Raw genomic sequence first — 13,091 nt, forward strand, 5'->3', positions numbered from 1 at the left:
CATACCTCCCTGCTTCACATGACCTGAAAAATTTCTCAGATGCATTAAAAAAACCAAAATAATGTTACAGTAGCTTATTTACTAAGTGACTGAAAATTGAGCCACTATTTCTAGGACTATTTATTTTACTTTAATTTTTAATTTTAATAGTTAATTTTAGTGTACTTTTTCCATTACTATTTATCTCCCCATACTCTCTTCTTCCTCCACCCACCCACCCCCACCCTCGCCAGGCCCACACTGTTGTCCGTGTCCATGAGTTCTTTTCTTTTTTGCTCCACCCAGATCTGTCAGCTTGTTCACTATCTATGAGTCTGTCTCTAGTTTGCTTATTAGTTTTTAAATATCAACTCTACTCATAAAATTACAAACAAAAAGAAAAAAACGTCTCCTTCAGTGAGTCAAAGCTCCATTTACTTCATGTCCTTTGAGGTTCTCAAGTTAAAAATTACAGAATCTATTAAAAGTGTTATCCCCATCAGCCAGCATGGGGAATGAAGTCATTGGGAACAATACAGGCATTGAAAGGGACACAGTATGACAAGGAGCATGATCCACTGTCTCAAAGTCATTGCTAATGCTGAGGTAAGTCGTACACCAGCTGGGTCAACTATTTAAAAAGATCAAATGTGACCAACCTAAACAGCCTTGCACGTTGTGTTTGCCTCATTTCTGAGCTGAATTTTCCATTTTTAGAGCCAAGTGTATTTTATGCAGGGTGGGACAAAAGTAGGTTTACAGTTCATAAGAAAAATAATATAATAATAAAAAATGATGATATAAGAATAAGCTGTGTTTTATGTACTCACAATTATAAACCTACTTTTATCCAACCCTGTATTTTTAAAATGAATACATCATTATCATAGTGTCCACTAATCCATATTCTGATGATTTATGGCATCTTTTTAGATATCCCGGTGTCTACTTGTGTCTAACAGGCCCAGTGACTTCCTGTCACATCATATTAATCTTATTTTAGGCTTTGAACCTCACTCCATCCCCCATCAGAAAATCTAACTGTAGATCCAAGACGAATTTGTCTATCTTTGAATATAAGCAGAAGTTGGAAGAGTATTTTATAGTCAAATGAACTTTAATTTATCTTAGAGGGAAGATGTATAGATTAGTGGTACAAAGATAGGTTTGGAGACAAATGAAATGAATTTGAATCCTGGATGTGGCTTTTAATCACTAGTTTTGTGATTATGATTAAGTTATTCGACAACAAGCTGCAGAGGTCCCATCTGTAAACGGAAGCTCACAATATATAACTTACATGGTAAAGATTTAGCTGTGTGCTTAAAGAAATGAAAAAATGAATTATGAATTATCAACTTTGGTGATGTTCGGCACAAGGTAGTCACTCAACAAAATAGCAGCTAGGAGAGACCTGAATAATAAAAAGCAACTCTAATTACTCCAATAAAACAGATTTCCACTCTCATAAATGGCTAATGATAAAATTTCTACATTAACGGTGTGACTTGACTTGTGTATAAAACATGTTTATGAAATAAACTATAAAAGATAAATACACATACGTATGTAATCTATAGTGGGCAGTGTGTTTCTACGTATGTACTTAGTGTGGCAAAACTATTTGTATCTAAACTGGTCTTCCCACATGCTGTTTCTTTGCAGTGTTTTTTTAAAAAAGATTTGAAGTGAGTGAGCCTCAACTGATTAATAGTGACATGGTGTCTTCTACGTGTATGGTTCTTTGTATTCCCAGCACGGTTCTGCCCGTGACTCAGCGTACTGTCTATGTCAGATGAGATCACTGATTCAGTTGGTTGGGTAAGTGATTCAGGGATCCAAATATAGCAGATAAAGCCAGATCTTAGATGGAACTATTGAAAAACCAAGTGGATTATCAATCATACACTCTGATTTGGGGAAAATAGAGCTTTTAAAGTTTAAATCAACATTTACAATAAAAACAGTAAGCATCTGGGGAAATTTCCCATTACATCTTTATTGTCAAGAATAAAAACTGACCCCTGAATATGCATACCATACACAGAGCATTTTCCAAGTCCAAAAAGATCACATCTAACATGCAGTTGACAAAATACCAGGGCGCAGAAATGATGTTTAGCATTGGGCTTGCTGAGACAGTGTGAAATAGGTAAAATTTGACACTGGTGTTCTCCATTTTTTTCTGTTATCTTTTGTTGTTGTTTTTACCCTCCTCTACTTTAACATTCCCTCCAAATAGAGCATAATTATTTAATATATTTCCCTTTCTAATTGTACTTGACTTTAAAGCAGACCTGCAAAGGGGAGAAATTACTTACTTGAAAAGAAATACACTAAAATCAAATACCACAACCTGGGTTTCCTGGAAAGCAGAGCCCAAGATACAGATTAAAGGTTATCACTTATTTTGGAGTTACAAGCTCTGGGCTGTAAGAATGAGGAAAGAGGAAATGAAGTAAAAAGAAGGAGACAGAGCAATGCAATGGGAGTGCCCATCATGCTGCATACAGCTCCAAAGTGAGCCACAGAGACAGAAATTTGCTCAGATGGCATGTTCACTCATACAGGGGCTCTGTAATGCATTCAAAAAAGAACTGTGCCCTGAGTGAGTCCACATACAAGGAATGAAGGAGGAATTTGTCTGTTGCAATCACTTTCATTGTCCATTTCCTACTGGACAAAATGTCCCTTGCTGGGTGCTCATTCTTGTTGCTCAGTGAGTGAGAAACCAGAATTCATGTCCTGAGACATGATGTTGTATCCAAGTCCCAAAAGAGGTGACTTGGTATGGGCAGGGGACTGAGCAGGAGACAACGGAAGTAGTGGAAAGGGTCTTAAGAGGTGCACAACATTCGTGTTCCAACATAGTGAGGATTTGGGACATCGGCACATCTCATGGAGAGCCATGTTCCAGGTCAAGGAGGGATTTGGAGGAGAAATCACAGGCCCCAGAGAACTGCCTATTCAGTAAAATTGAGAGACAGGCCTCTGGATGTTCAGGGTCAGGAAGGGAGGCAGAGACAAGGGCAGAGAAACAAGAAGAGGATTTTCAGAAATAGTTCTGAAATGTTTTTTGAATAGTTCATGTCCATTCAAAATTAGAAAAGTAGAATATGAGCTACTTTCTCCTCTGATGTAAAATTCTATTTAAAATAGTAGAATCAACACTTGCTGCTTAAGAAAGGCTAAGAATGATGGATAACACTTTTTCTTAACTCACAAAAATACTCTATGATCATATTTTTAAAGCCCAACGAGGGAAATAATTTAACAGTCTGTCAGATATAAACTAACTCATATGTCTGAAAACTGTTAGCACCACAATAACGCACCTGCCAGTAAGTCAACCTCTTTTGTTTTCACCGCGATTGTTACTAAACCTGTGACAACAGTGACTAAATTGAATGAGACCTCATAATAACCTAGAGCCAGTTTGTTAGAAATCATCAGGTGTCAAAATTTGACTTTTTGATTCCTATTCCTTTATGATAAGACCAGATCAGACAGCCAGACGTTGTCATAGTGTAAATGACAAGCTTGAGGGCCCAGTGATTTCCGCAGGAGTCCAAATGGAAGAGGCAAAAAGAACTAAGCAAAAGAGTAGTTTGCTTGGGAGGGTTCTCCAAGTGCAAATGAGGAGGAACAGTGGAGTTGGCCTTTGGATCTAGCAATAACATAGCCTGTGACCCACGAGGAAACAGTCACCAGACTTTAATAACAGTAAAGAAAAGACCATAGGGTTTGGGGTAGCTGCTTAACTAACCTTAAAAAATAAAAAAATAAAATACAGATTTTAGGTCCATAAACTGAGTTAGGATAAGCCAACCCAACTTAATGTTAATCTATTATTATTTTTGTTGATAAAACCATCTGTAGAGAACAGATATAAGCACACAAACAGATGAACAAATAACTGTTAGGTAGTATATCTTAAGTGCTAGGTATACAGAAAAAGTAAATTCTATAGGAATTCCCAAAAGAGGCAATGTGTTAGAGGGAATCATAGGGGAAAGTTTCACAGAAGCTGGTAAACGACACAGGAACAAAGGTAATGCCATAGAAATGAGCTTGGCATGCGTGGGAGACAATGACTAAGGCTGTCCCGCTGCAGTAAAAAAATTGTACAAAGGAGAACTGAGAAACAAGGGCCTTCTGGACATGTACAGTGAGGATGTGAATAATTCAACTGATTTCCTTGTGTGACCTTTGAACGTAAGACTTGTTAAGAAATGGCCACACCACATTTTTCCAGTTGGAGCTTTGCAATGTGTGTTCACCACATCCTGAGAGACAGATTCCCAGTTAAGGCTGTGACTAGTCTAGAAAACCATTCATTAAGTATTTAATTGTGGTGAATGCTATTGAATAAAAATTAGTAACAAAGAATGGGGCATGTTTTCTTAGTTATGTTTTTGCAAAGGCAAATGAGAAGTATAGCTTATTATTCTTGTGTGTAGTTTTATCTCAAATCTAAACCACACTTCCAGTCACTCTTTTTACCCTCCACTACGAGTAGTCATTTGTTTAAGAAAAATTAGAGGATTTTCTCACAGTTGTTTCCTATCAATAGATGGCAAGGTTAGAAATGTGTCTTCTGAAATATTTGAAATTTTGTTAATATAATTTATCAGTTATAGTTATGCTGGGGATTTTTCCCTTCACAATTGGATCCCAATTAATAATTATTATCATAATATTTAGTAATATATAGAGAATGTTGAGATTTTAAGGCAAAAACTGAACCTGGAGCACAGGATTGGTACTGTACCCCAAGATGAGAGGCTCATGAGAAGGCATGGTCACTGAATTTAGTTTTGAGGGGGAAACCTTGAGTAATTTTTAAAAGATCCTTCACCTTTGATTTCTCAGGCCTCGAAGAGCCCTAGCTTTCTATTTCTTCCCAGAGAAATCTGCTGATAATTTCTTAGTTTGAAATTCTACCTACCAACCTCTAGAGCATTCCTGAAGTGCAGTAACATCGTCCTGATTTCTTAGAGACATGAGAGTCCTTGGTAGTCATTCAGTTCACCTCCTATCTCACTGAGGAATCTCCTCTGTACAACTTCCTGTAAGTGCCATTCATACCACACACGTGCCAGACACTGGAAGCTTGGCACATCCCAAATCAGTGGATTTCACTTTTTTAAAAAAGATTTTACTTATTTATATTTAGAGCGGAAAGGAAGGAGGGAGAGAAATACCAATGTATGGTTGCCTCTCGTGTGTCCCCTGCTGGGAACTGGCCTGCAACCCAGGCATGTGCCCTGACTGGGAATGGAACTATGATACTCTGGTTCACAGGCCCATGCTCAATCCACTGAGCTACACCAGCCAGGGCAAATTTCACCTTTTTAAGGCTCTACTTGGAAGGAAATCCCTTGTACATTAATATGACATCTGCCTTCCTGGAATGAATTAATCCATGTTGTGTCCTCAGAATTAAATAGGGAATAACTTTGTTGAGACAACTTTTTAACTATTTGAAGTTGGCTCTCATAAACCAAACTTTCTCTTTGCTACTCTCCACTCTAGCTTCTACCCTCTCAGCCCTATGTGTGTGTGTCTGTGTGTTTGTCCTCTTCAGTCACCACCAATCACTTGTGTCTCATCTTTTAAGATCCCCAGTAGTTTCCTCATAGCTCATTCATCAGTGGTTTTCCTGAGCCTCAGCCTCCTCTGTCTCCACAGTATTTGATATAGTTGACCTTCCCATCTCTTACATTTACAATCCACCTCCACTCTTGGATTCCTGAATTGTCCTTCCCTTTCTTTTCACTCAACTCTGCCAGCTCTTTTTCTGACTTCCACACCATAAATATGGGTTCCACCAGCACTCTACTCTCAGTCCTTTGTTCATTTTCTTATTGTGTTAAAATAAGTATAACATAAAATTTACTGTCTTAACCATTTTTAAATGCATGGTTCAGTAGTATCATTCGTACTGTTGTTTAACCATCACTACCATTCATCTCCAGAACCTTCTTCATCTTGCAAAACTAAATCTCTAGACCCACTAAACAAGAACTCCCAAATCTCTCCTCTCCTGGCCCCTGGCAACCAACTTTCTACTTTCTGTCTCTATGATTTTTATTTTGTCTCCTTTTTATATAATGCTATTCAATCTCACAAAGTATCTGAACAAATATTTACTGAAGATTTATTGTGTGGTAGGCATTGTGTTAGATCCTGAAATTATAATGAGCTAAATTATTCATTTATATTTTCAGCCCTATTTTCTAACTAGGTGATTGTCCAAATAGGCTAGTCATTAGCATCTTCTATAGAGGCTTTTAAAAATAATAATAATAATATGCTGTATTTTGAACGGCAGGTTTTCCCCACTATCTAAAAGTAGAACATTTTAATAAAAACTTTTGTAAGCAGAAATGGCATAGAGTGAAGAAGCAATGACCTTAGAACACATCTTGCTCATGGATACACAGAATAAATCGAGACGAAGCACAGGTGCTCACAGACACAGTAAAGAGCTATGGGGGCTTGAAGCTAAGATGTTGCATGTAGTTCCAGGGCGAGAAGCTTGGTGGCACTCTCACTGCTTCTGCCACTGTAAGGGCTGGCTGCAAAACACTAAATGCTATTTTCGCTTTTCACCTTTTTCACAAAAGGAAAAAACCTTTGAATTTCTCTCACTTATCAAAAACATGTACTAATGTATATCTTTTGTAAACATGAGGTAGTATAAAGTGAACTTTTGAAAAATGAAGGCTACCTGTAATTTTAGATTTACCGGAAGGTACTAAGTGGAGAGCACTCCTGTACACCCTCACCCACTTTTGCTTCCTCTGATGCATCATCTTGAATTATCCATGTATATTTATCAAAACTAAGAATCAACATTGATGCATTACTAGTGACTAAACTCAAGGCTTTATTCTTATGTTTAGTTTTCTTTATTCTTGTGTTTTCTTCTTATTTTCACCAATTTTCCATCAACGTCATTTTCCCGTGTCAAGATTCTTAGTGTCCTCTGGTCTGTGAAAGGTGCTCAGTCTTTCTTTACTTTTTATGACTTTATTAATCATTTTAATGAGTACTGGTCAGATATGTTGTAGAGTAGCTGTCAATTTTAGGTTTGTCAACCAGGGTGTTGGGTTTTTAGGGTGAATCCTACAAAGAAGTGTACCTCTCATCACGTCATATGAGGAGTATGTGATGACTACATGGTATCATTGGTGATGTTAACCCTGACCACTTGTTTAAGATACTGCTTGTCAGATTTTTGCACTTTAAAGTTATTATTTTTCCCTTTTTATGCTTTATTCTTTGAAAGCAAGTAACTTAGTCCAGCCTACATTCAAAGAGGGCGAGGAATTAAGCTCCACATTCTGAAGAGGAAGTTTCTATGTGTATGATTTGCAATTATTCTGTAAGAAAATTTTTTCTTCTCCTGGAAAGTCTTTATACAGTTGTATTTATAGGAATATATTTATCAGACTTTTGTAGGCCTGGGGAGAGGCCTGATGACATGCTTCTTATATTCTTTGGGAGAACAGTCAGGTTTGGGTTCCACTTCTGCTCTATTTGATGTCAGCTTTTATACATACTTCCAAATGTTCGTAGACATTTGATGTTTCCAAAATAGTGCACATCCCCACAGGGGGAAAATGACTGCTCTAATTTACATATGTATCATAAATTCTTTGTTTCTCTCAGGTTAGCAATCCCAGGGACAGCTTTACTTCTTCCTTCTCCTTTCTTACCTACACAGGACTTGTCATTATATCCTGTTGACGTTATTTCTTTCTCTCCATTGCCTGGTCCAGACTTGCTGGGCTAGTTAACAGCAGCTTTCTCTTTACTTGCCTCCTATTATATTAATCTCTCTTTTTCTTATCTACTCTGTACACTAAAACCAATATTTAAACTACTACTGCTCTGTATTATTCCCCTATTGAAAATACCACAATAGCTCCCCATTATTCATTAGTATTTCATGCCCAAAAGAGAAGCCCTCTGACATGACATTATTAAGTTAAGTACAGCTAAATGAATAAATAAACCCATGATTTTCCAAAGAGGAAAATACCATTCTAGTAACTCAACCTGTTATACAACCGAATCAAGCACCAAATAAAGCTGAACACAAACATTGTTCAACCTTTTGTCACTGTTTTAGAATCAAAGCTCCTAATCTATAGGTCAGGTGAATAATATACTACACATCCTCAAAAAATGTAATGAATGCAAGTATTTCATGGCTGTTTGACTGAGCCTTGCTGATAAACAAAGTAGGTCATTACCTGGTTGATGTGAATTTAGATTAAATACCCTGTTTCTTTTCAACCATATAAAAATTATTTTCTTATTTCTTTGGATTCTAGTAATTAGAATTCATTTGAGCTACAAGATTTCTTTTTCAAGATACAAATAAGCCTGGGAAAGTTTGCAGTCATTAGCAGCACATATCCATTTCAAAAAGACTGCTTCCCTCTTAAAATTCCCTCTTGGGAGTTGAGTACTCCCAACTACACTGACCAACTGGACTGCAGATTCTTTGTGGATCCAGGGGTTTGTCAGAGCAATTTTGGAAGTGTATGATGACCATGGCTTAAACCTAAATTGCATGCATCCTGGATTCTCGCTTGTCTGGACCTTCCTGGGAAGTCACTGATCCTAATGGAAATGTTTACAAGCATGGTTCATGGCTCAGAGAGGGGTGACCTGGGGTACAGCTTAGTTCCTGTCTCTCTGTCCTCTGGCCCAGGCTCCTAGTGACATTCATGTCTATGTCCTGACATGAGCTGATTACAATGAAAGGGTGAGAAAGAAAACAAGATGAGGTTTTCTCATGAGGCTGTCTACAGACTTAAGGAGCACAGGAGCCCTGGGGAAAGTGGTCTCCACTGAGAAGAGGCATGCCAGAGGTCTGAGCAGCTGGGACGAACGTAAGGACTCCAGTCTTTGGCACCTTCAGTTTTGGCACAGTTGTTGGCAGGCCAAACACCAGCAGGGTACCACAAAGTATGCCTGCAGTATTGGGGTCTTCCAGAAATTTGGGGGCATTTACACACAGCAAGACAGAATAGACAAATGGCAAAAACTGGTTTGCAACAATTGTCAATATGCAAACCAGTGAAACCCGAGGTTTTAGAAGCGGCAGGGGGCGGGGGGCAGCCAAAAAACTCCAACATTCTTTTAAGTACACAGTACAGCTGAAGAGGCAAATCCTAAAATCTTCCAGTGTTTGGGGCTTCAGTTGCTTTGCTTGAACGATGGGAATTTTACCTGCTGCCACTTCCTGCTTCATAACTCCAGAGCTAGATATTATATCACGGAAACATTCGTGCTTTCCGTAGAACTCAAAACCAACTTGCAAATATTAATGTTTTAGATTTCAATAAGGAGAATATATTTTGACCTTAAAACTCACTCATTTTTTGAAAAGAAACACTTTTCCCTTTTTCACTTGTTATAATTGTAGCATTGTCGTATAGCAAGTAGATGAGAAGGAGAAACTATAAACAGAATTACAGAGATGATCCGATTTCTTTAAGAAGAAAAACTCACCTTAAAGGAATTCATTGTCTTCCCCCTGTCCCCCGCCACCCCGCCCACCCCGCCAGGACCAAGACTCCTGATTCTCTGCCTGAAGGTAACGTTCACGTGGAACAAAGATCCCACTACAAAAGTAGATAGATGTTAAATACTACGGTAAAAAGATTTTCTTTTAAATTTCCCAGTGGAAATGCTGGTTAAAGACCAGTACAATGTGAAGTTGGTAAGAACTGTTGTGTCATCTGAAGCAATCCCTTCGTTTTACAAATGAGAAAAACAAAGCCCAGAAACCTCTAACTTGCAGACATGTCACAGTCGGAATGAACAGCAGGGTTGGAACCAGGCCTTAGGTCCGCGCAGTGCCGCTTCCCGAGGTACTTTTCACCCTCACACACACACGCATACACACGCACGCACGCATGCCAGTGCATCACACAGCGCATCTCTCACATTTCTTTGAAAAAGGAAAATAAGGTGTGACTTAAAGTAGGAATGAGACTTAAAAGTAAAGTGTACGTGAAAGAGAGAGGACCACTTTATGGAAACACTGATACCAACAAATTATATCCTTTGTCATTTTGCAAAGAATGGAACTTTGGGGGATTCTAAAGACTGAATTCGATTCCCTGAGTCTAACATTCTGCAGCGCAGCTGGGCGTTTAGGCAGCCCTGAGTGTACAACAGCACTAGATTAGAGGGTTTTTTTTGTTTTTCATTTCTGCTTTTTGACAGGTTTTGAGGAGAAACACAGCGCTGTGTGGCAGTACAGGCGGAAGGATACCCATTTGCCTGCCATAATCATTTCTACGATAACATTTCGGCTGGCCCAGCTCCCTACGTTACGCTCTAATTAGCTCAGGCCTGGATCACGGCCGGGAGACCACCAGGTCTCCCCACTCCCACACTGCTCCCCAGGGACGGACTGGTCTCCTTAAATCTTTGTTTGCGTCATATCACTCCCATACCCAAGATGTATGATGGTGTGTGTTTAACTGTTTATTGATTCCTGTCCAAATATTTTAATGGAGCTTTTTTTGGCTCTTCATAATCTGTCTGCCTCTCATAAATTCCACTTTCTGGCAGGCAGGCTGACTGTCTGATTTCCATCACCGGCCCTTCACTAAATGCCATCTCCCTTGTCTATCGTTAGCCTCTTTTCCCTACTCTTTCCAGTCCTACCGAAGCTTCGAGGCACCCATGCGCATCCTCCAAGCAGCAGGTCTGCACCACCCCACTTCTCACTGTTGAAGCTTTGGTAGGAGGCAGCTCTCCCTTCCCTGGTTTCGTGAATTTTTGCCTCACTGTTAGTCTTGTATTCCCAATTTCAGGGTAACTTCTTTTAGGGAAGAAATCACGTCTTAGAAGTTATGTCAGGAATTTCTTGAGCCCTCATCCCACCCCCATTCCCAGATACTCTAGCATCTTGCTGACTGTAGCAGAGTCTCAGTAAATACTTTGAGTGTTGGACAGTCTGGATGAGGTGTAAGGAGAAAATGCCACCTTCGTCCAGTGCTGATAAGGCGTCAGTACTGGTTCTGAGATGAACTCTCAGGCCCATTGCTCTTCTTGAGGCTCCACATCATCGCCTCACCACCAAACTGCCCCTGACTTCCTCCTCCTCTGCAGGATTTGTTAAACCAGCCCCTTCTCTCCAGCCTTGGCCGGAAGTCTGATCCACTTCCAACCAAGGTCACGACACCTTTTTAGCCACCTCTCTTTCACCAAGAACACAGCCAAATGAAAGTTTCCATTTACTTTTCACGTCATTTCCCTCCATAAGAGAAATCCCAGGCCTTCTTAGCCTTGAGCTGCAGACACTCCAGTTGTGAAGACTCTCCTCCTCTCACATTAATGCCCCATGCCTAGGTGTCCCTACACCTCACCCCAGCGAAGCTGCAAAATATTGCTAGTTCTCCTTCCCTCCACCCCCTCAAAATGACCAGGATGTTGATGGGATGCCTTGAGGTGGTAGGGTTTTCCTGCTGCCTTACCACACCAGAGAGGGAAGCGACCCTGGCTTCCAGCTGCAGAAACCTCCCCCAGCACTTGAAGCTCCAGCTCTCTCTCTCTCTCTCTCTCTCTCTCCCAGCACTGACTCCCAGCCTCTAGCGGGTTCCAGGCTTCCTGCAACTTCTCTTCCCACCAGACACTCTCCCCTCACACCAGTGACCACTCCCAGTGGTCCTTAACTTGATAACCCAGATTAAACCTCAAAGCTAAGACAAGTTTTGCCTCCTGTAATTTCTCCTGTAATAAAGAATATCAAGGGGGGACCCCCCCAAAACCCAGAATCATCTTCTGGAAGACAGGCCTCTTGTCAATACAGGCTTCCCCCGCTAGGTGAGTGTTCCAGAAATCCATCTGAATCAGTATGCCAGCTGGCATTGTTGTGAGAGGTTGCGATCTGGGTTCAGTGAATTTTTTTTGAGGACTCTGTGAATGCGTTTTCCCATTTCATGATGTGCACCTGCCCGCATGATGCTGAGCGCTCAGCAGTTTTTGATCAAAATGGCGTGACCCCATGCCCCCGCCACCCTATTCACCTGATCTCGCGCCATGCAACTTTTTTTTGTTGTTTCTCTGGATGAAAAAAGTCCTCAAAGGGAAAAGTTTTGCCGATGTGGAAGAGGTAAAACAAAAAAACAGCAGAAGCACTAAAAGGCACCAGAATCAACAATTTCAAAAATGGTTTTGAGCAGTGGGAAAAAATCTTGATTGGTATATTGCATCAAATGGAGAGGACTTTGAAGGTGACTGAAATTCAAACGTGTAAGAATAAATACACAATTTTTAGAAATAAACCCAAGGTTTTGGATTCCCCCTTGTACAGTCACATGCCACCTAAGGAGTTTCGGTCAATAGACTAAATGTAGGACAATGCCCCGTACAACTATAGTGGAGCCGAAAAATTCCTGTCACCCAGTGTCTTTGTAGCCATCATAATGTCATAGAGTAACACATTACTCATGTGTTTGTGGTGATGTTGGTATAAACAAACCTAATGCCCTGCCAGTTTTGTAAAAGTATAGCACATACAGACAACTTGATAATAATAATGATAATGATGATAATGAGTGACTGTTACTAGTTTATGTATTACCTATACTACATTTAAAAAAAGATTGTATTTATTTATTTTTTTAGAGAGAGGAAAGGAAGGGAGAAAGAAAGGGAGAGAAACATCAATGCGTGGTTGTCTCTCACACGCCCCCTTCTGGGGGCCTGGCCCACAGCCCAGGCCTGTGCTCTGACTGGGAATTGAACTGGTCACTCTTTGGTTTACAGGCCAGTGCTCAATCCACTGAGCCACACCAGCCAGGGCCTATACTGCACTTTTTATCATTATTTTTGAGTCTGCTCTTTCTATTCATTAAAAAAAGCTTGCTGTAACATAGTATGCTTTGTTACACTGGCAGAAACCTCACACATCTTATGTTCATCAAGTGTCTTGATTGCATGATTTCCCCTTGTGCTTGATTTAATTTGGCATTGTGTACAGTAACATGTCATACAGGCTTTGCGCCTAGGTGTACCATATAGCCCAGTGTGTAGTAAGCTATACCATCTAGGTTTGCGTGAGTGCACTCTGTGAC

At 40.0% G+C, this 13,091-nt stretch overlaps 1 protein-coding gene across 3 annotated transcripts in view; it reads right to left on the reverse strand.

The window, feature by feature from the left end:
* Positions 1–13,091, reverse strand: part of BTC (betacellulin) — a 47,447-nt gene that overhangs the window by 33,001 nt on the left and 1,355 nt on the right. The gene's annotated exons all lie outside the window — the stretch shown is intronic.

Source organism: Sturnira hondurensis, unplaced genomic scaffold, assembly GCF_014824575.4.
Source record: "Sturnira hondurensis isolate 20B ecotype Veracruz unplaced genomic scaffold, ASM1482457v3 Scaffold0022374, whole genome shotgun sequence".
NCBI classification, from domain to species: Eukaryota; Metazoa; Chordata; class Mammalia; order Chiroptera; family Phyllostomidae; genus Sturnira; species Sturnira hondurensis.